We start from the raw sequence: 22,900 nt of genomic DNA on the forward strand, positions 1-22,900 counted from the left end.
GTTGTGTGCCTTGTAAAGCTGTGGTCAGCTTAGTAATACACTCCTTTGTGTTTGCCCTTTCTCCTTCCCTGCCCTACTCTTTAATTAATTAACTAATTTATTTATTTATTTTCAAGACAGAGTCTCACTCTGTCGCCCAGGCTGGAGTGCAGTGGCGCGATCTCTGCTCACTGCAACCCCTGTCTCGCAGATTCACGTGATTCTCCTGCCTTAGCCTCCCAAGTAGCTGGGAGGTGACTGCCACTGCACCCAGCTAATTTCTGTATTTTTAGTAGAGACAGGGTTTCACCATGTTGACCAGGCTGGTCTTGAACCTCTGATCTCAGGTGATCCACCTGCCTTAGCCTCCCAAAGTGCTGGGATTACAGGCGTGAGCCACCATGCCTGGCCTATTTTTTATTTTTGTTTTTTTTTTTGAGACAGAGTCTTGCTCTGTTGCCCAGGCTAGAGTGTAGTGGTGGGATCTCAGCTCACTGCAGCCTCTATCTCCTGGGATCAAGTGATTCTCCTGCCTCAGCCTCCCGAGCAGCTGGGAATACAGGTATGCACCACCATGCCCAGGTAGTTTTTGTATTTTTAGTAGAGACAGGGTCTCATCATGTTGGGCAGGCTGGTCTAAAACTCCTGGCCTCAAGTGATCCACCCGCCTCAGCCTCCCAAAGTGTGAGGATTACAGGCGTGAGCCATCATACTCGGCCTTTTTTTTAAAAAGACAGCATCTCTCTCTGTCACCTAGGCTGGAGCATAGTGGCACGAGCACAGCTCACTGCAGCCTCAAACTTATGGGCTCAGGCAATCCTCTCACCTCAGTCTCCTGAGTACCTAGGACCACAGGTGCATGCTACCATACGCAGCTAATTTTTTTTTGAGACGGTGTCTCGCACTGTCACCCAGGCTGGAGTGCAGTAGTGCGATCTCTGCTCACTTCAACCTCTCCCTCTTGGGTTTAAGTGATTCTCCTGCCTCAGCCTTCCGAGTAGTTGGGATTACAGGCACCCACCACCATGCCCGGCTAATTTTTTGTATTTTTATTAGAGACAGGGTTTCACTATGTTGGCCAGGCTGGTCTCGAAACTCCTGACCTTGTGATCTGCCTGCCTCAGCCTCCCAAAGTGCTGGGATTACAGGCATGAGCCACTGCGCCTGGCCAATTTTTAAATTTTCTATATAGACAATGTCTCACTATGTTGCCAAGGCTGGGCTCAGGTGATCCTCCTGCCTCGGCCTCCCAAAGTGCTGGTATTACAGGCATGAGCCGCCACACTCCGGCTATTCCTCTTTTTCCCTCACTCTTTCTTCCCTGCACCCTCTAATAAAATATCAGCATAAGAGCTTTGCCTCAGGCTTTGTTTCTTTTTAGGGAACTAAGGCTAAGAAAATGAATTCTAGTGTTTGCCCAAAAAAACAAACTCTCAGGATGGAATTTCAATTGCCTATTGACTAAAGGCAATGGAGACCCCATTGCTAGTGGCAAGCGGAGCCATAATAACCTCTTGCAGTGGGATCACAATTTATGCAGCTTTTGCTTGTGGTTTGTTGGGAGGAGGTACAAGGCAGAAGGAGAGGCATTGGGAGATCAGCATGTGGAAAATTGTAATTATAAGGCTGTATGGGTGGCTAATTCTGGTGTCAGTGCCAGTCTTAGAGAATGGTAGGCTCAGGAAAGCTAATTGTGAACTTAAGGGATCCTCTAAAAACCAGAGGTCTCAATAGCAGTAGGGCCTCAGGGTAGAACAAATAGAAAATCAGATCCAGATTCTAATTATAAGGACGTTAGAGATGTAAAGGAAATTAAATTTGTAGCTTCAATGAATATACTATATTATAGTCTGGTCCCAGATGGTGAAGAGGGCACAAACACTTGCGATGAAGCTATCTGAATGGATAAACCTAAGAATCCTGAACTGAAAATTCACCTGAAGTTTCTGGGCCAATGCAATCCATCTGCTCCCCTTTGCTAAAGGATAACTGCTTCCCTCTGCCTAGAGACTATGCAAGAATCTCACCTGAAGCAGGTGCCTAACAAGATGATAGTTGCTCACCTCACAAGCTGCCACCACCACACCTGACTGCTTCCAGGCCAATAACCAGGATTGTACTTCAGCATAGCCTAAGAGGGAAGGTACAGTCCTTGCTCAGGGAAAGAATAGTTTACTTATCAAACAAATGGCTGAATTTGACCATTATATACAAGCAGGAAAACCAGCAACATGTGTAGGAGTTGATTTTGAGGATATCACGTTGGGGGAAAAATATAAAGATGAATAGGAGAGAATTCACTGGTTATGGGATCTTCTCTCATGACTCGGGATTCAATGTTCTGGGACCTAGGGCTGGTCTAAATATACTATTAGGTTGGCTCCTTGAAGCTTGGACATGATAATGCCCTGGAGTATGTGAGTAAAGTTCTCAGACATCTTGGCATTATCTTGAGTAAAAGGGACATATGAATCAAAGATGTAGGAACTTTAGAATGGATATATCTGAGAACCCATTACTAACTGTCTTCTCTGGAAGGAGCCAGAGAAAATTCGTATTTCCAAAACAATGGGAGATATACTAATATTGGGTACATTCCTTTCTTTAGGAAGCTTGCTGGTACATGTTCTCTGCATTTCATGGAATCAGGCTGCCTAATATCAATGGGGATGATGGGATTCCAGAATGATAGAGACCAGTGGCAGGACTTAATTCTCAGAGGTGGCATGGACATAATTATTGTAATGGGCATCAAAGTCAGGGTGGTAATTAGAGTGTTTTGACCTACATGGATATGTGGCAATTTTAGGGGCAAGATAAATGGATAACTGACCAGGTTGTTGCCTGATTTGTATGACAAAAGAGAATTGAAAGCTGGAAAGTAGAAAGCTGACATCAGTACTGCTATGGAAAAATCACCCAGTCCCAAGAACTAAATTGATTTATAGGCCTAGAGTCAGTCCACTGACTCAAGAGGAAATCCTCCCCTTGAAGAAGAACCTGGTAATGCCACCAAATATTTTTGTGATCCTTCCCTAAAAGGACCAGTGGCCATTTATCAGAGTAACTGTGCCAGAGGGAAGGGGAATATCCAGGGTTTTAAAATCTGTGAGATATAAAGCCTAAGCTGGTACTTATATTAGGAGATCCTGAATGCCATTCTGGTCCTCTAGTTACAATAGGAGTTATGGTGGTCAGATGATAAATGGAGTCTTAGCCCCAATTCACTTCACAGTAGAATTAGTGAGTAGTTATTTTCCTAGTCCTTGAATATATAAATGGAAAGAGTATCAAGTGGAACAGATATCAGACCCCTTACATGAGTTCCCTGCACTGTGTAGAAAAGCCAAGTAGAAATGTCAGAAACTGACTATACCCTCACCCTCAGTCAAGAATGTAAATTAAAACCATAACTTAACCCAGAAAATATTGCAGGAATTAGCACCACTAACAGACTTGAAGAATGTATGCCTGTAGGAGAGGGGTAGGGTGGTCCTCATCTCATTCCCTTTCAATTCTTGCCACTTCTCTTAAAACCAGATGGATCATAGCAGATGATGGTGAGCCCCCATATGCCCAGTCTGGTGGTGGTTCCACTCATGGCCGGGGGTAGGATATGATTATGATTATTGTTTTTGGAGATGGAGTTTTGCTCTTGTCGCCCAGGCTGGAGTGCAATGGTGCAATCTTCGCTTACTGCAACCTCCACCTCCCGATTCAAGTGATTCTCCTGCTTCAGCCTCCCCAGTAGCTGGGATTACAGGCACCCACCACCACGCCCGGCTAATTTTTGTATTTTTAGTAGAGACGGGGTTTCACCATGTTGGCCAGGCTGGTCTCGAACTGCTAACCTCAAATGATCCACCTGCCTCAGCCTCCCAAAGTGCTGGGATTACAGGCGTGAGCTACTGTGCCTGGCAGATATGATTATCTTTACAGAAGCACATCAATTTATCCTTTAGGATTTATGCAGGATCAGTTTATTAATGCTTTTTTTCTAATTTCCATTAGTAGGAGGAATCAAATCAATTTGCCTTTACAGGTCAGGCAGGCACAGCATGAATTTAATGTCCCTTGGGGCAAATTTTGCCAACGGGAGAAAGGAGATGGGAAAAAGCTGGTAGATAAATTCCTTGCCCTTCAAAGATTCCAAGAGGCCTGGGTACGGTGGCTCATGCCTGTAATCCCAGCACTTTGGGAGGCCAAGGCAGGTGGACCACTTGAGGTCAGGAGTTCGAGACCAGCCTGGCCAAAATGATGAAACCCTGTCTCCACTAAAAATACAAAAATTAGCCAGGCGTGGTGGCTCGCGCCTGTAATCCCAACTACTCGGGAGGCTGAGGCAGGAGAATCGCTTGAATCCGAGAGGTGGAGGCAGAGGTTGCAGTGAGCTGAGATCACACCACTGCACTCCAGCCTGGGCAACACAGTGAGACTCCATCTCAATAAAAAACAGAGCAAAACAAACAAAACAAAACCAAAAAACCCACAAAGATTCCAAGGGGCAGGAGTTCCAACTAGCCTCTCTGGAGATATCCCACGTTACCAAGAAACTTGTTAGATCTCTTTCACAGGTGTGGCCAGCTCAGTAAACACACAATCAATCTTGTGTTACTATTTTCTCCTTTCCTGCCTCACCTGCCTTTTCCCCTCACTCTTGCCTCCCTGGGACTGAATCGCTAACAAAGAATTAGCACAAAGTTTGCTTCATGTTTTGTTTTCCAAGAAATCTGAGCTAAGAAAATGGCCATCACTCTCGCCTTACCCAATCAGGTGGTTGACTTTAGAAAGGAAAACAATTATGTAGATAAGCAGAAGTGAGTTTTGAAATACAGTTTCTCCCCGCTATTTCTATGAAAATTAATAGAATGAAGTAAAAATCAAAGATTGCTTTTAAAAGTTAACAGCAGGTGGCATTTAGAAATACTTGCACAACAGAGGCCGGGCGCGGTGGCTCACGCTTGTAATCCCAGCACTTTGGGAGGCCGAGGCGGGCGGATCACGAGGTCAGGAGATCGAGACCACGGTGAAACCCCGTCTCTACCAAAAATACAAAAAATTAGCCGGGCGTGGTGGTGGGCGCCTGTAGTCCCAGCTACTCGGAGAGGCTGAGGCAGGAGAATGGTGTGAACCTGGGAGGCGGAGCTTGCAGTGAGCCGAGATCGCGCCACTGCATTCCAGCCTGGGTGACAGAGCGAGACTCCGTCTCAAAAAAAAAAAAAAAAAAAAAAAAGAAATACTTGCACAACAGAAATATGAACTCTATTTTCCTCTGGAATAACTAGCCAGATGTCTTAGCTTATAAATTGACTTACTATTCCTTAATAAAATTAACATTACTTGGAGGTATAGAGGCTTTGAATAGCCATGTAGCAGCTGATAACTTTTATTTACATTTATCATGTAATATGTATCAGCAAGCCAGTGTTCATGAGCAGTTCTTTTTAAGACAGCAAGTACTAAATATTTAAAATCTCTGCACCAGAATCCAAATATGATTGGCATTCTGATTTGGAAAATATTTTAAGGAGACAGTTTCTACCATTAACAATAAAAGTTGGGTTGTAGCATTAGTTTAGCAGCCAACCTGTGAAATGCTGAGTTTAATCCTCAAACCTCTGAGGTGCTGGGCATATTTGGAAGACCTGGAGCAAGTTCCTGGATTTTCAAAGAAAAAGGCAAGAATTAAAGGCTTCTTGGGAGAGACAAGCTCTGAGGTTCCCAGGCTTTCTGGTTTACAAAGCTTTGGTGTACCTTCAGGGCACAGCTGAAGGTACAGCTTTTAATTTAACTCTGTTTTTCTGAGCAGAACTAACTAACCATGTTGAGTAATTTTATTTCTTTGTTTAATTGTCATTTTCCATTTCACTGTATTCCATGATATGCCGTGTAACAGAGTCTAGAGATGTACATACCAGTGAGCGTGGTCTCCACAGGCGGTTGGACCTAGGGAAGAGGGTTTGCAGGCCCTAGGAGCATTTTTGAGGCTACTTGGGCAGAGCATTCTGTGGTCCCAGGAATCCCAAGTGTGATCTGGAAGTGTGGGAGGTATTGGGGCCTGCTAGGCGTGTCCTTTGGCATGTAGACCTCACCCTACAGTGAAGGAGTATGCAGAAAGAAATTCAGCAAGATGGGAACCTATAAAGTTCGGGACTCAGGGCAGGTCCTGGATCTAGAAGTGGTACCAGAGCTTGGCACAAAAAGGGAACAAAAAGATTGTTGAAGCTGGATAAAACTAAGCACGGGAAGCTTGGTAATAAGATAAAATTGATGAGCCAAACCTTGAAGACCATGAGAAGGTGTTTGGATTTTTGTTTTGTTGGGATGGTTGTCTGCCAGTCAGACGGCACTTACAGCTGCAGACCCTTAAGTGGGAGCTGACTTGGGATCTTGCCTGAGTTTATCTTCAAAGCTTTGAGACAAGACCTCTGCAAAAAGAGCTTGAGATTTTAGCTAGTCTGTGGTTAAGTAGAGGTTAAAGTAGGCCATAGTATAAAGATGTAGCCAAAGTGATATCACAGCCTAGAGGAAGGAGCTTTTCTATTATATGACTCACTGATGCACACACTTGGGCCTAGAACTGGAAACAGTACCTGTTCCAGCTAACCCAAGAGCTGGGCAGGAGGTAGAAGCCTGCACACTTTGCTATGAGGCTGACAAATCTGGCTGAGTATCCTTTTGTGTTTCATGATGGCTTCGCCTTACTTACAAACACCCTGAGATATTTTACAGCAATGCCCTTGGATGCCTTCATTTGCCTCTTACCTTTTTATAAACTGAATCCAGTTTGTCTGACATTTCAATCTCTGGCATTTGGGTTACATATTAGTTCTCTGTCTTGCCAGCTTTCAAATGTAGCCTTCTCTAATGGATTCTGACTTCCTTGGCCTTTCTGACCTCCTGATGCCACATAGCAAATACTGTTCCACTTCTGTCCCCTTGGAAAGTAACTTCTACCCTAGCTAGAACAACCTCTGCCTCTCAGCAAGGCGAAATTGAATATTTTGTTATGGGCCACTGAATTCAGAGAAATCTGCTTGATTGCCCTAGCAACAAGGCAATGGTCTGCTTTTTTTTTTTTTTAATCTTTTTTTTTTGTACGTTTTTTTTTGTCCCTGAACCTAGGGAATAAGATATTACAGGAGGAAAATTCAGACCCCCGAGGACAGGCTTCTGCTGGGTCCACCCAATCAGTTGAGGTTGGGATGGAGATATAGCTGGGCCTAGCAGCTGCTGTGGGAAGCCAAGTCTACCTCTATTCGCCAATCCAGAGGAATTTAGAGGCAATTCAGCAAAAACTCTCTGAAATCAAACAGTCATAATGATTTACGAATATCCAGAGCTTTGGTTGGGAATGGGCAAGGGCATTGGTGGGTGCAAACTGATTATGTTTCCAACACGTTGTACTTTACAAGACATGCAGGGTGACGGTCCTGCTCCTGAAGCCCCACAGTCATTTTTAGAGGGGGTAAATGAAGGTCCACCCACAAGAACTGATAGGCATTGTTCATCTACCAGGAGGAAGGGTTAAGACCTCCACAGCTTTTTCAGCTATCTTGGGGGAAGTGAGAGGGACTAATATAAACTTTCACAGTTCAGCCACAGCCTCAAGAAAGGATTATGCAATGAGCTGGCTCAGGTCACCAGGCCTGAGCCTCCTAGTATTAACAAGCTTCTGTGCAAGGCTAGAGGTGAGACTGGCACACAACCATGCCTCTTCTTTTTCTTTGGTGGTAGCAGAGTAGTGTGTATGTGCGTGTCCATTTGTTTCTGCCTGTCTCCCTATCCTTAAGCAGGTCATCTATATTCCTACAAGATATAATGCCTGTTCTTGATGCAGACTGCATTATTCATACTCTACTTCTAAAAGATTCTTGCTTAAAGAATATCTATTGCACAAAAAGTGTATATTATTTTAATTTTAGAGGTTTTTTTAACTGGTGATAATATTCAAGAGTGCCTTCCTTTAGCAAATGGCCTCTTCCTTATAGAGAAAACCTTTGGAAATGCTTTCCATGTGATGTTGCATTATACAGAAGCCCGTGGGCAATCTTTGGTAATAATGGCTAATGTTTAATAGTGGCAGCAGAACTTCTGCCATTTGGGAGGCAACAGAGTAGCTAAGAACTTGGCTCTGAGTCAGGTGGACCTGGATTCAAATGTCTGCGATGCCATTTATAAGTCATGAAGACTCAGGCAATTTCCTTAACATCTGCCTTGATTTTCTCATTTGTAAAATGGGAGTATTAATTCCTTTCTCAAAGGGCTTTACTGAGAATTAGAGAAGATAATATATGTGAAGTCCTTGGCACATAGCAAGTACTCAAATGCATGATATAGACATTTACTGGACTCTATCACTGTCCTTACACTTATTAATAATCTTTAAATATCTGCAGAACATAGGTGCAGTGGCTGTAAGCCGAGCTACTTGAGAGGCTGAGGTGGGAAGATAGCTTAAGCCCAGGAGTTCAAGTCCAGCCTGAGCAACACAGTGAGGCCTTAATTTCTGAAAAAAAAAAAAAAAAAAAAAAAAAAAAATTTAAAAAAAAAAAAAAAAAAAAAAAAAAAAAAAAAAGTGCAAGACATTTCTTACATGTGAAAATGTTTGTTACTGAAGTGTCATCTGAAAAAGCCTGTTTCATCTCTTGCTGTTTTCAAAAAATGATGTAGTTTCTTTTTTTCAGAAAAACTTATACCGTGGAAATATTCTCATGTACTAGAAATTGATTGCATTGTTTTGCTAAGGGCCTCCCAAAAAGGATAAATATGATTTGGTGGCTAGCTTGCATATAAACAATGAGCTAGAGCTCACTTAGTAATGGCATCTTTTCAGGGTTAACTAGACTTTCAGCTTCACTGAGAAGACTGCGTGAGTCATTTTCTCTCTGTCTCATGTGCTCTTTCACACAGTTATGCTAAAGCAGCTAAAATGTAGTTTAATAATTTGAATTTAGACAAACTTAACTCTCTGAACTTCAGTAAAGAAGTGTATTTGTATCAGATATGCTTTAGTTTTCATGATCAAAAAGCCCAAAGAAGCTAAAATTAAACTTCCTCCCGACTTTTACTCATTCCTTTACATTTCTAAGCAAGTGAGACTCAAAATCATTGCTTTGATTCTATAGGAATCAGTGAATGTGCCAGCCAGAGGCCTCAGAATTCTTTAAAACCTGACCAGAAGGAAGGGAACGTATTTCTTGATCTCCAGAATGATCAAAAGGCAATATGAAAAGCTCTCAAGCAAAAAGGACACAAAATTATTCCTTGTCTGATGAATCTAACAGGTCCAAAAGATGTCAGTGCATCTTCCTCCCTCATTTGAGGGTTACACAAGCAGTCCCCATGTCAGAATGGCAGAATTCCAGCGGTTCCTTTGCAGAAGTAAGTTATGTGGGACTCAGGATGCGTTCTCCATAGTAACCATATTATGCCTGCCTGGTGGTTAGCTAGGTTTAATTCATAATCCTCTGAAGTACAGTTCCAGAATTATAGGACTTGACCACCTCATGAAGAGTATTTTTTTTTTTTTTTTTTTTTGAGATGGAGTCTTGCTCTGTCACCAAGGCTGGAGTGCAGTGGCACGATCTTGGCTCACTGCAACCTCCATCTCCTGGGTTCAAGAAATTCTCCTGCCTCAGCCTCCCCAGTAGCTGAGATTACAGGTGTGTACCACCATGCCTAGCTAATTTTTGTATTTTTAGAAGAGACGGGGTTTCACCATGTTGGCCAGGCTGGTCTTGAACTCCTGATGTTGTGATCCGCCCACCTCGGCCTCCCAAACTGCTGGGATTACAGGCTTGAGCCACTGTGCCTGGCCCATGAAGAATATTTTTACAGGAATATGTGTGGGACCAGCTAAGGATGCCAGGCATGGGGGAATCTTCCTTTCCCCAACTTCCCTCACTTCTGAGCCTTTGTAGCCTAGGGCAGAAAATTCTCCCTACAAGATGATTGGGAGGAAGATAATGAGATGTGGAGCTGGAGGCCTTCAGAGTTTGGGAGTTGGAGGATGCCACCTCGTGAGAAGCTGTGAGTATTTCTTGATCAGCTTCAGCAGCTCCTGGCTCACTTCCTTTCTTTTCATCTGCTGACCCTCAAAATTGATCCTCTTGCTTCTCCCTTCACTGCCACAAACAACCTCTTCCTTGAGAGAAGCATTTTTCTCTTCTCATTCTAGATCAGAATAGAGTCCCCTCTACTTGTCTGGCTTGGAAGTAAATACATGGATTTAGTCCCATACTCTATGGAGTTAAAAAATTTCCCTGACCCTTTTCTTGTATTGCAAATTATTTCTACAGGTAAGGTTTAAGCCCTCACTAATGGCAAATATTTTTCAACTTAAGGAACTGGTGTAAAATTCATCCACATTTCAGGGGAAATCCTAGATTTAGGCTTTCATTAACATTTCTTCAAGAGTTGTGGATGATGGAGGTATGGGGGTGAAGAGCATGACAATGAAGTTTGTGTAGTGCAGAATAGTGTAAAATGACCATGTGAGTAGCACCTCCTAGTGTTGAAGAAGAGGTATGAGTGTGGGAGGTTGCTGGAAGAAGGGGTGTATTACAGATGTTCTTTTTATTCCTTTTCACTAAATCGCTTCCTGCAGGGGCAGGAGCCTGGGATGCAGGGTTGGGCTGCTCAGAGACTGCTGGGTAAAGTAATTCAGGAGACAGTACCTAGGAGTAAAAACCACAACTAAGATGCCATCAAAAGGGACCATGGAGAGAGGTGAAATTCAAGTGGCAAAGAGATGGACAGTGGGGGAAGGTCAGCCCAAGCAAGAGATTTCCAGTGGAGTCTGAAGAGACTCCTTGAGCTGTCACCTGGAAGAGCACGCTAAGGATTTTCTTTTCTAAAACTCTGAAGTTCTAGACGGGAAGGAAACTTTTTTTTTTTCTTTTAGAGATGGGGTGTCACTCTGACACCCAGGCTGGAATGCGGTGGTGCAATCATAACCCACTGAAGCCTCGAACTTGAACTGAGGCTCAAGCAATCCTCCCACCTCAGCCTTCCTGGTAGCTGGGACCACAGGCATGTGCCACCGTACCCAGCTAATTTTTGTTTTTTGTAGAGACAGGGTCTTGCTATGTTGTCCAGGCTGGTTTTCAGCTCCTGGGCTTAAGCAGTTGTTCTGCCTCAGCTTCCCAAAGCACTGGAATTATAGGCATGAGCCACTATGCTCAGGCAGAAGGAAACTTTTGAAGGAGCTGAGTAGACTTGCGTATCTTTCCTTAGATCACCATCAATCCTGCCTGGGCTAAGGTCAAAAGAGTGTCAGAACAGAATACTTTAAAGCATTCTGGAGGCAACACCTGAGCAGGTGAGGTGAGCAGAGGATTAAGAGCCAGGAGGCTGGCGGGGCATGGTGGCTCGCGCCTGTAATCCCAGCACTTTGGGAGGCCAAGGCGGATGGATCACGAGGTCAGGAGATCGAGACCATCCTGGCTAACACGGTGAAACCCTGTCTCTACTAAAAATACAAAAAATTAGCCGGGCGTGGTGGCGGGCACCTGTAGTCCTAGCTACTCGGGAGGCTGAGGCAGGAGGGCATGAACCTAGGAGATGGAGGTTGCAGTAAGCCGAGACCGCCACTGCACTCCAGCCTGGGTGACAGAGCGAGACTCCGTCTCAAAGAAAGAAAGAAAGAAAGAAAAGCCACGAGGCTTAACAACCAGGTCTATGGCAGAATTAGTCTTTGGCTTCCTTCATGCCCTTCAGTTTTTAGCGTCTTAAGATGCCTTCTTGGTTTGGATCAATTTGCCTTTCTGACTCCAGCTACCCTGATCTTTTGTTGAAGCTGTAATTTGTCATCATGCTTACACCATTTCTAAGCGTAAGCCAGGTCCCTCTTCTTGGCTCAGCCCTGCCTCCTTCCTGTCCTATGGAGTTTGGTCTGAGGAAGACTCAGTCAATTCCTGAGCTTGCTTTCTTCTTGTCATTTATTTATTGATCACTTGCTGTGTGCCAGATACTGCACTGAATGCTGGAGATTAGGGATTCAACATATAGGGGACATAATTTATTCCATACAGATGTGAGGGAATTAGCTATATGGATGTCTGAAGGAAGAACATTTATTTTAATCACATGCAAAAATAATTAGAACCTCCATTGCTTTTCAGACAAGGCCCAGGTCGATTAGTTGGTTGGAGGGTCAGGTGTTATAAATATGCCATATAATGGATAAGGAGGGTGGTGGTCTAGATTCAGAATCCTTGTTAAAACCCCAGTTCTGCCACTTATTAGCAGTGTGTTTTTGGGAAAGTTACTTTACCTCACAGGGAAGGAAAAATATCTTTCCTTCTACGTATTTTAGGTTCTTGGCTAAGGTCCCTGTAACAACAGGCAGATTAATAAGAGAAAAGCCTGCAAATTTATTTAATGTAAGTTTTACATGACTTGGAGACTTCATACAGAAATAAAAATCTGAAGAAACCATTAAACCTGAGGGTTGTTTGTGGGTTTTTTTTTAATGCTAGGTTTGATGAAGAATGGGTAGTTGTGGAGAAATATGACAGGCAAAAAGGGTGTGATCTAACGGTAATAAACTGGGGGAAACATAGCAAGTCCTTGGAATCTTAACAAGTCAGATTCTTCTCTGTGACCCTTTATCTTCAGAGTTAAAGATGTTCCTCTCTCCCAGGCATAGGAAGATACTTCTCACGTGAGGGTCTTATAAACTGCTTCAGGGGAAGGTCAGAAAATCCTTCCTAGGTTTTATGACCTGCTCGATGGGAGAAGGGAGGAAGGTGGGAAGGTGGGACTTGCCTTCCTGCTTCTGCTGTTTTCTCAAATTTCTTTCTTTTCTTTCCTTTTTTTTTTTAAAGGGATAGGGTTTCACTCTGTTGCCCAGGCTGTAATGCAATGGTGTGATCATAGCTCAGTGCACCCTTGAAACCCTGGGCTCAAGCAACCTTCTTCCTGCCTCAGCCTCCTGAGTACCTGGGATTACAGGTAGGTGCCACCATGTCCAGGTTGTTTTCTCAAATTTCTTCAGCTTAAAATGTTCACAATGCCGAGGTGCCATATTTTCGGGGTAGCGTGTCCTGAACCCCATCAATTTCTTTGAGTCTTGGTTTCTTAATCTGTAAAATAGGAATAATTAAAAACCTATCTTAAAGAGCTACAATAAGGATTAAATGAATTAAGGCATGAAAAACATTAGAATAGTTCCTCGTCCATAGTAAGTGGCATATAAATGCTAGCTTTTATTTTTATAAATATGTTTGCCTCCTTGACAAATGTACATATTGCAAATTAGCCAATCTTTGGTGACCCCAAACATGTGAGTTACCTATCTTCTTCTATAAGATTCTGATGGGCTTATCAGGCTTTCTTAGACAGCAAGAAGGTCAGAGATCAAGGGGCAAAGTAAGTCAGAAAAAATTTGTCAGGAAAAGATAAGAGGCATTTGATGGGAATACCTGGTTTAAATACCAAGTTTTAAGGGCCACAGGTAGGCTCAAAATTTGGGTTGTAGAGAGCCAAAGGTTTGGAGTCAGACAGAAGTAAGGACTTTAGAGGGAGAAAAAAGGTTCAGCCTGACAGCAGGCCAGGAATAAATGAGGTGTCCACAACGACGGTTGTGAAGGTGCACCCCTTTCTCAGCTCCTCAACCAACCCCATCAGGAGGCTACATGAAAGGCTCTGGTGAGAGTCGAGGGTATGTAAATAGGCTGGTAAATAGTTATGCTGGGTCTTAAGCTTGCAATGGATATATGGATGTTTATTATGTTATCATTTAATTTACTTCCTCCCCAAAGTGAACATAAACTCCATGATGAAAGTTGTTTTTTTTTTAAGAGACAGGGACTTGCTCTGACCCTGTCTGGAGTGCAGTGGTGTGACTGTAACTAACTCACTGTAATCTCAAACTCCTGGGTTTAAACTATCCTTCTGCCTCAACCACCTAATTAACTAGGACTCGAGGCGTGCGCCACAGCACCTGACTAATTAAAAGAAATTTTTTTGGCTGGGTGCAGTGGCTCACACCTGTGGCCAAGGTGGGTGGATCACCTGAGGTCAGGAGTTCCAGACCAGCCTGGCCAACACGGTGAAAGCCCCATCTCTGCTAAAAACACAAAAATTAGCCAGGTGTGGTAGCTCGTGCCTGTAATCCCAGCTACTCTAGAGGTTGAGGCAGGAGAATTACTTGAACCCAGGAGGCAGAGGTTGCAGTGAGCGGAGATTGTGCCACTGCACTCCAGGCTGGGTGACAGAGCAACACGGGGTCTTGCTATGTTGCTGAGGCTAGTCTTGAACTCCTGTCCTCAAGTCATCCTCCTGCCTTGGCCTCCCAAAGTGCTGGGATTAAAGGCATGAGCCACCACACTGCCTAAAACAGAATTTTGTTCTGTTTTGCTCCCTGCTGTATCCCTAGCACCTAAACAGTACCTGACACATGGTAAAAATGCAACAAATATTTGTTGGGTGAACAAATAAACTTTTTCATAAAACAACAACAATATGCTACGAACATAGGCTCTTCCTCCTGGTCAGGGTGGTAGTGTTTCCCTAGCTTTCCCACTGGTTCCCAAGACTGCCCTTCTGATCCATAACTTTCTAGTGAGAACAGGTACCAGAGTTTTGACAACAGTGACCCTAAATCCAGAACCCAGTCAATGAGATACTCAGGTTCCCCTCACAGGGTTGTTAAGGGAGATTGAAGTGGCATAGGGTTAATAATATGGTCTGGGTGAGCTGAGGGCACCAGAAAACTGAGAGAGTAGATATACATGAAGATGTGCAGGGAGAATCAGAAGACAAGGTATTGGTGATTTCTATTACCTTAACCTTGGTGACTCTTCTCATTTCTGGCAGGGATATGAGATTTAACAAGTAGAGAGGGTTTCTGTGGTAGATAAGTTCGTGACCTGATTCATATTCCCTTATTTGGAATTGTATCCTGTCCCTAATCCTGGCTAAGGTGTGAGTCTAGGTGGTCACACAACTCTCTGCACCTTTCTTAAAGGAAATGCTTCCAGTCTTTCGTCACTGAGTGTTTGCTGTGAGTTTGTCATATGTGGCTTTTATTATGTTGAAGTAGTTTCCTTTTGTTCCTAATTTGTTGAGTGTTTTTTTATCATGAAAGGGTACTGAATTTTGTCAAATGCTTTTTTTTGCTTCAATTGAGACGATCATTTTTTTTTTTTTTTTTGCCTCCGTTCTGTTAATGTGGTATTTATATTGATTGTTTCTATGTTGAACCGTCCTTGCATTTCAAGATTAAACCCCAGTTGATCATGAAACAAAATCTTTTCTACTATCCTGCTAAATTCAGTTTGCTAACATTTTATTGAGGATTTTTGCATCAATATTTATAAGAGATATTGGTCTGCAGTTTTCTTTTCTTGTAGTGATTTCTTGCTTTGATTTTAGGGCAATGCTAGCCTCACAGAATGAGTTGCAAAGTGTTCCCTCCTGTTCAATTTTTCTGTGAAAAGTTTGAGATGGGTTGGTATTAATTCTGTAAATGTTTGGCAGAATTCACCAGTGAAGCCATCAGTCTTGGGCTTTTCTTTGTTGGGAAATTGTTTTCATTACTGATTCAATCTCAGCACTAGTTGTAGGTCTATCCAGCTTTTTTATTTATTAATGACCCAGTCTTGGTAGATTTTGTGTTTCTTCGAATTTGTCCATTTCATCCACTTTCTCCATTTGTCTTATGTAGTCTGTTATAATCATTTTTACTTTTGTAAAATCTATGGAAATGTCTCCATTTTCATTTCTGATTTCAATAACTTGAGTCTTCTGTGTTTTTTCCCCATCTATCTAAAGGCTTGTCACTTTTGTTGATCTTTCAAAAAAATCAGTTTTGGTTTCATTAATTTTCGCTATTGTTGTTTCTATTCTCTGCCATTTATCTCTGCTCTAGTCTCTATTATTTCCTTCCATTAGCTTCGCGTTGAGTTTGTATTTCTTTTTTCTAGTTTCTTAAGTTGTGAGGTTATATTGTATAAAAAATTTGATATCTTTTTCATTTTTTTGTTGTAGGCATTTATAGCTATAAATTCCAACTGAGGACTGCTTTTGTGGCATCCTGTAAGTTTTGGTATATTGTGTTTTGGTTTTCATTTGTTGATAAGTATTTTCTAATATACTTTGTGATATCATTTTAGCTCATTGATTATATAAGAGTATGTTGTTTAAATTCTACAAATTTAAGAATTTTCTAGTTTTACTTCTGTTATTAATGTCTAAGTTTATTCTGTTGTGGTTGGAGAAGATATTTTTTATGAACTCTATCTTTTTTTAAAATTTTTTTTGAAATGAAGTTTTGCTCTGTTGCCCAGGCTGGAGTGCAGTGGCACAATCTTGGCTCGCTGCAAGCCCTACCTCCCAGGTTCATGCCATTCTCTTGCCTCAGCCTCCCGAATAGCTGGGACTACAGGCGCCCGCCACCAGGCCCGGCTAATTTTTTTTGTTTTTAGTAGAGATGGGGTTTCACTGTGTTAGCCAAGATGGACTTGATCTCCTGACCTCGTGATCTGCCCGCTTTGGCCTCCCAAAGTGCTAGGATTACCGGTGTGAGCCACTGCACCTGGCCTATGACCTCTATCTTTTAAAATCGATTGAGACTTAACTTGTGGCCCAATATATGCTCTATCCTGGGAAATGTCCCATGTGCACTTGGGAAGAATGTATATGCTGCCGTTGTTGGGTAGAGTGTTCTGTATATGTCTGTTAGATCTAGTTGGTTTATTTTGTTAAGTCCTCTATTTCATTGCTTATCTTCTGTCTGGTTGTTCTTTTATTTACAGTGGGGTATTTAAGTCTCCAACTATTATTGTAGAACTATCTATTTCTCCCTTTCATGCTGTCAGTTTTTGCTTCATGTATTTTGGTGGTCTGTCATTAGGTGAGTAAATGTTTATGATTTTATATTTTCTTTCTATATTGACTCTTTTATTAATGTATAATGTCCTTTCTCTCTTATGAGCTTTTTTGATTCACAGTCTATTTTGTCTGATATTAGTATAGCAACCCCTGCTCTCTTTTTATTACTATTTGCATGGAATATCTTTTTCCATCTTTTCACTTTCAATCTGTTTGTTTTTGAATCTAAATTGAGTCTCTTACAGATGGCATATAGTTAGGTTACACATGTTTTACTTTTATTGTTATTTTTAACTGATAGCTGATAATTGTACATACTTACGGGATACATTGTGATATTTTGATACATGTATACAATATGTAGTGCTCAAACCAGGGTAATTAGCATATCTACAATCATAAACATTTATCATTTCTTTGTGTTGAAAACATTTGAAATCAATTCTTCTAGCTATTTAAAAATATACAATAGGCCAGGCATGGTGGCTCACGCCTGTAATCCCAGCACTTTGGGAGGCTGAGGCAGGTGGATCATGAGGTCAGGAGATCGAGACCATCCTGGCTAACACAGTGAAACCCCATCTCTACTGAAAATACAAAAAAAGTATCCAGGCGTGGTGGCAGGTGCCTGTAGTCCCAGCTACTTGGGAGGCTGAGGCAGGAGAATGGTGTGAACCTGGGAGGCGTAGCTTACAGTGAGCCGAGATCGCGCCACTGCACTGCAGCCTGGCTGACACAGTGAGACTCCATCTCAAAAAAAAAAAAAAAAAAAAAAAAATATATATATATATATATATATATACACACACACAATAAATTGTTATAGTCATTATATAATGCTACAGAACATTAGAATTTATTATTCTTTTCTAGCTGTACTTTTGTATCTGTTAATGAACCTTTGTCTATCCTTCCCTCCCACCTATGTTTCTCTGCTTCCAGTAACCAATATTCTACACTCTACTTCTATAAGATCAACGTTTTTAGCTTCCACATATGAGTGATAACATGTCACATTTATATTTCTGGGCTTAGCTTACTTTATTTAACAGAATGCTATCCCATCCAAACTCATTCATATTGCCATGAAAGAAAGAATTTGGTTCTTTTTTTTCTGGCTAAATAGTATCTCATTGTGTATATATACCATATTTTCATTATCCATTCATCTGTTGGTAGACACCTATGTTGATACAATAACTTGGCTATTGTGAATAGTGCTGCAGTAAACCTGGAAGTGCAGATACCTCTTCAACATACTAATTTTGTTTCCTTTGGATATGTACCCAGTAGTGGGATTGCTGGATCATATGGTAGTTCTATTTTTAGTTTTTTGATGATAATTTATACTGTTTTCCATATAACTATACTAATCTACATTCCCACCAACAGTGTAAAAGAGTTCTCCTTATTCTGAATCCTCACCAGCATTTTAAAAAATTAATAGTCATTCAAATTGGGATGAGATGATATTTCATTTTGGTTTTATTTGTATTTACCTGATGATTGGTGATGTTAAGCATGTTTTTCACATACCTGTGGGCAATTTGTATGTCTCCTTTTGATAAATGTCTATTTGGTTCATTTTACCAGTTAAAAATTGGTTTATTTGGTACTTTTGGTGCTGACTTGTTTTAGTTCCTTGTATTTTCTGGATATTAATCCCTTGTCAGATGACTAGTTTGTAAATATTTTCTCCAAGTTTTCTGTGTGTTGTCTCTTCACTTTGTTGATTGTTTCTCTTGCTATGTTAGTTTGATATAATACCATTCGTCTATTTTCTCTTCATTGCTTGTACTTTTGAGGGCTTCAACATGAAATATTTGCTCAGACCAATGTCTGAAGTATTTCCCCTATATTTTATTCTAATAGTTTCATAGTTTCGGATCATAAGTCTTTAATCCATTTTGAGTTGATTTTTGTACATGGTGAGAGATAGGGGTCTGGTTTTCTTTTTCTTTTTTTTGAGACAGGTTCTCACTATGTCACTCAGGCTGGAGTGCAGTGGCATGATCTTAGCTAACTGCAACCTCTGCCTCCCAGGTTCAGGCGATCTTCCCACCTCAGCCTCCTGAGTAGCTGGGATTACAGACTTGTGCCACCACACTTGGCTAATTTTTTATATTTTTTGTAGAGAAAGGGTTTCACCATGTTGCCCAGGCTGGTCGTACTTCTGGGCTCAAGTGATCTGCTTGCCCTGGCCTCCCAAAGTGTTGGGACTACAGGTGCGAGCCATCAATGCCTGGCCTGGTTTTATTGTTCTCTTTATGGATATCCAGTTTTCCCAGCACGATTTATTGACAAGACTGTTCCCTTCTCTATCAGTGTTTTTGGTTTCTTTGTCAAAAATCAATCAGCAGGCTGGGCATGGTGGCTTACACCTGTAATCCCAGCACTTTGGGAGGCCAACACAAGAGGATTGCTTGAAGTCAGGAGTTGGAGACCAGCTTGGTCCACATAGCAAAACCTTATCTCTCTAAAAGAAAAAAAAGCCAACAAAAAATTAGCTAGCTATGGTGGCCTATGCCTGTAATCCAGCTACTCAGGAGGTTGGGTGGGAGGATCATTTGAGCCCAGGGGTTCAAGTCTGCAGTGAGCTATGATCCTGCCACTGCACTCCAGCCTGGGTAATAGAGTGAGACCTTTACTCGAAAAGAAAAGATAAAGAAAAAGAAAAAAAATTAGTTGGCTTTAAATACATGGATTTATTTCTGGGTTCTCTATTCCGTTCCATTGGTCTATGTGTCTGTTCTTTTGTCAGTACCATCCTATTTTGGTTATTATAGCTTTATAGTGTATTTTGAAGTCTGGTTGTGTGATGCCTCCAGGTTTGTTCATTTTTTCTTTTTCATTCAGACAGGGTCTTGTTATATTGCCCAGGCTGGTCTCAAACCTCTGGCCTCAAGCAATCCTCCTGCCTCAGCCTCCCAAAGCACTGGGATTACAGGTTTGAGCCACTATGCCTGGTTCCAACTTTATTCTTTTTGCTCAGGATTGCTTTGGCTATTCAGGATCTTCTGTGGTTCCATGCATATTTTAGTTTTTTTTCTATTTTTAAAAAGAAGGAGTGTCTCTTCACTTTTGGTGTCCTCTTCAATTTCTTTCACTGTGCTTTATAGTTCCTCTTACAAAGATTTTTACCTCCTCAGTTAAAGTTTTTTAGGTATTTTTTGGTAGTGATTGTAATTGGGATTGCTTTTTTGATTTCTTTTTCTGGTAGTTCTCTGTTGGTGTATAGAGACATTACTGATTTTTTAATGTTGATTCTGTATCTTGCAAATTTACTGAATTTGTTGATCAGTTCTAAGAGTTTTTTTGGTGGTGCTTTTAGGTTTCTTTACACATAAGTTCATGTTGTCTGCAAACAAGAACAATTTGACTTCTTCCTTTCCAATTTGGATGTGATTTATTTCTTTATTTTGACTAATTGCTCTGACTCAGGCTTCCAGTATTATGTCTAGTAAAAGTGGTGAAAATAGGAACCCTTGTGTTGTTCCTGATCTTAGGGGAAAGGCTTTTAATTTTTCCCAGTTAGGTGTGATGTTAGCTTTGGGTTTGCCATATATGGCCTTTATTATCTTGAGGTCTGTTTCTCCTATACCAAGTTTGTTGCGGGTTTTTATCATAAAGTGATGTTGAATTTTATCAAATGCTTTTTCAGCATCTATCGAAATGATTTATATGGTTTTTTTTCTTGGTTCTCTTAATCTGATGTATCACGTTTATTGATTTCCATATGTTGAATTATCCTTGCATCCACTGGATAAATCTCACTTGATCATAGTGAATTATCTTTTTAATGTGCTACTAGATTTGGTTTGCTAGTATTTTGTTGAGGATTTTTACATCCATCTTCATCAGGGATATTGGCCTATAGTTTTCTTTTTTTTAAGTTATTGTCTAGTTATGGTATCAAGGCAATGCTGGCCTTATAGAATGAGTTTGGAAGAATTCTATCCTCCTCAATTTTCTGAAAGACTTTGAGAAGAATTGTTAATTCTTCATTAAATGTTTGGTAGAGTTCAGCAGTGAAGACACTGGGTCCTGGGCTTTTCTTTGATAGGAGACTTTTTATTTCTGTGGTATGAGTTGTAATGTCTCCTTTTTTTGTTTCTAATTTTTATTATTTGGATCTTTTCTCTTTTCTTGATTAACTTGTGGAGCTTTACTGATTTTATCTTTTTTAAAAAACCAGCTTTTTGTTTCATTGATACTTTTTTTTTGTCTCAGTTTTATCTGTGATTTGATCTTACTTCTTTCCTTCTAATTTTAGGTTTAGTTTGTTCTCACTTTTCTAGTTGTTGAAATGCACTGCTATGTTGCTTATTTGAAAGCTTTCTGTTTTTGATGTAGGCATTTATTGCTATAAATTTACTTCTTAATACTGCTTTTTCTGCATCTTATGGGTCTTGGTATGTTGTTTCCATTTTAATTTGTTTCAAAAAAATTTTAAATTTCCTTCTTAATTTCTTTATTGACCCATTAATTATTCAGGAACATGCTGCTTAATTTCCATGTATTGGTACGATTTCAAAAGTTTCTCTTTTTATTAATTTCTATTTATACTCCATTATGATCAGAAAAGATACTTAATATGATTTAAATTCATTTAAATATATTGAGACTTGTTTTATAGTCTAACATGTAATCTATCCTGGAGAATGGTCTGTATGCTGATGAAAATAATTTGTATTCTGCAGCTGTTGGTTTAAATGTTCTGTAAATGTGTGTTAGACATTGGTCTACAGTACAGCTTAAATTCAATGTTTCTTTGCTGATGTTCTAGACGATCTGTTCAACTCTGAGAGTGGGGTGTTGAAGTCTCCAATTATTATTGTGTTGGAGTCTATCTCTCCCCTTAGATCTGATAATATTTGCTTTATATATCTAGGTGCTCCAGTATTCGGTGCAGGTACATTTAGAATTGTTATATACTCCTCTTGCTGGATTGATCCCGTTATCATTATATAATGACCCTCTTTATTATATCAGCTCAGCCCTAACACAACTGCTCAGCTTGATCCAGGGTATCAATTCTTTAGAGGGCAATATGCCACTTCACCTCAGGCCTGGTTGTGTGTGATTGTTCTGGGCAGCCCAGGTGCTATTTCCCTGGAATGCAAGGTACCGCTTCAGATTAGGTACTGGGGTCACGACTACTCTGGGCAGCTAAGGCACCGTTTCCTGAAATGCAGAGCACTGATTCAACTTAGGCACTGGGGAGGTATGACTGACATGCCTTGCCAAGGTATCATTTTCCCAGGAAGCAGAGTACTACTTTAGCTCCAGCCCAAGGGGGCAGTGGTAGGGGTAGGTAGAGTGGCTCCACCTCTGCTTGGTTCTGTGGAGAAGGGTATAACAGCAGCTTGCATCTTGGCTTGAGTGTGTCAGGCCACTGGGATGGGGTAGTTTAGTGGTGGCTTAGCCTCAAAGATGAAAGGGAGCCTTGGCTACTCAACCCTAGAGCAAGACACACTCCAGCCATAGTACCAACACTAAGACGGTATAGTGCAGTAGCTGTGTGAGCCGCAGTGTCTGCTCCTTCTCTGGGAAGAACACAGCTATGTGGACTCCAGGAAGTTCCCTTAGCTGGGTTTAGTGTCTCTGAGGACTCCAGAGGACTCCATTGGTGAGGTCTGTAGGTGTCCAAGGAGTTGATGGGGGCTGCTGGGAACTTCTTGCTTTATTTCCTCACTGTAGGAAGAAGTTCCTCCTTATTCCCAGCTGATTCCAGTTGGGGAATGAGATGGCTCAGTCCTGGCATTTTCTTGTATTCTTTATATGGCCATCCCAAGTTTCTGTTATTCCTCTGGTGTACTTCTGCTCTCTCTCTCCACTGTTTTTGTAAAAATATAGCATATTTGTTGTTGTGGCTGTCTTTGTGAGGAGGACAAGCACTAGGGCTTCTACTGAGCCATCTTGCTTAGATCATGTTTTTTTTTTATTATTATACTTTAAGTTCTAGGCAACATGTGCACAACGTGCAGGTTTGTTACATATGTATACATGTGCCATGTTGGTGTGCTGCACTCATGAACTCGTCATTTACATTAGGTATATCTCCTAATGCTATCCCTCCCCC

Source organism: Hylobates moloch, unplaced genomic scaffold (assembly GCF_009828535.3).
Source record: "Hylobates moloch isolate HMO894 unplaced genomic scaffold, HMol_V3 SCAFFOLD_19, whole genome shotgun sequence".
In the NCBI taxonomy this organism is placed as follows: Eukaryota; Metazoa; Chordata; class Mammalia; order Primates; family Hylobatidae; genus Hylobates; species Hylobates moloch.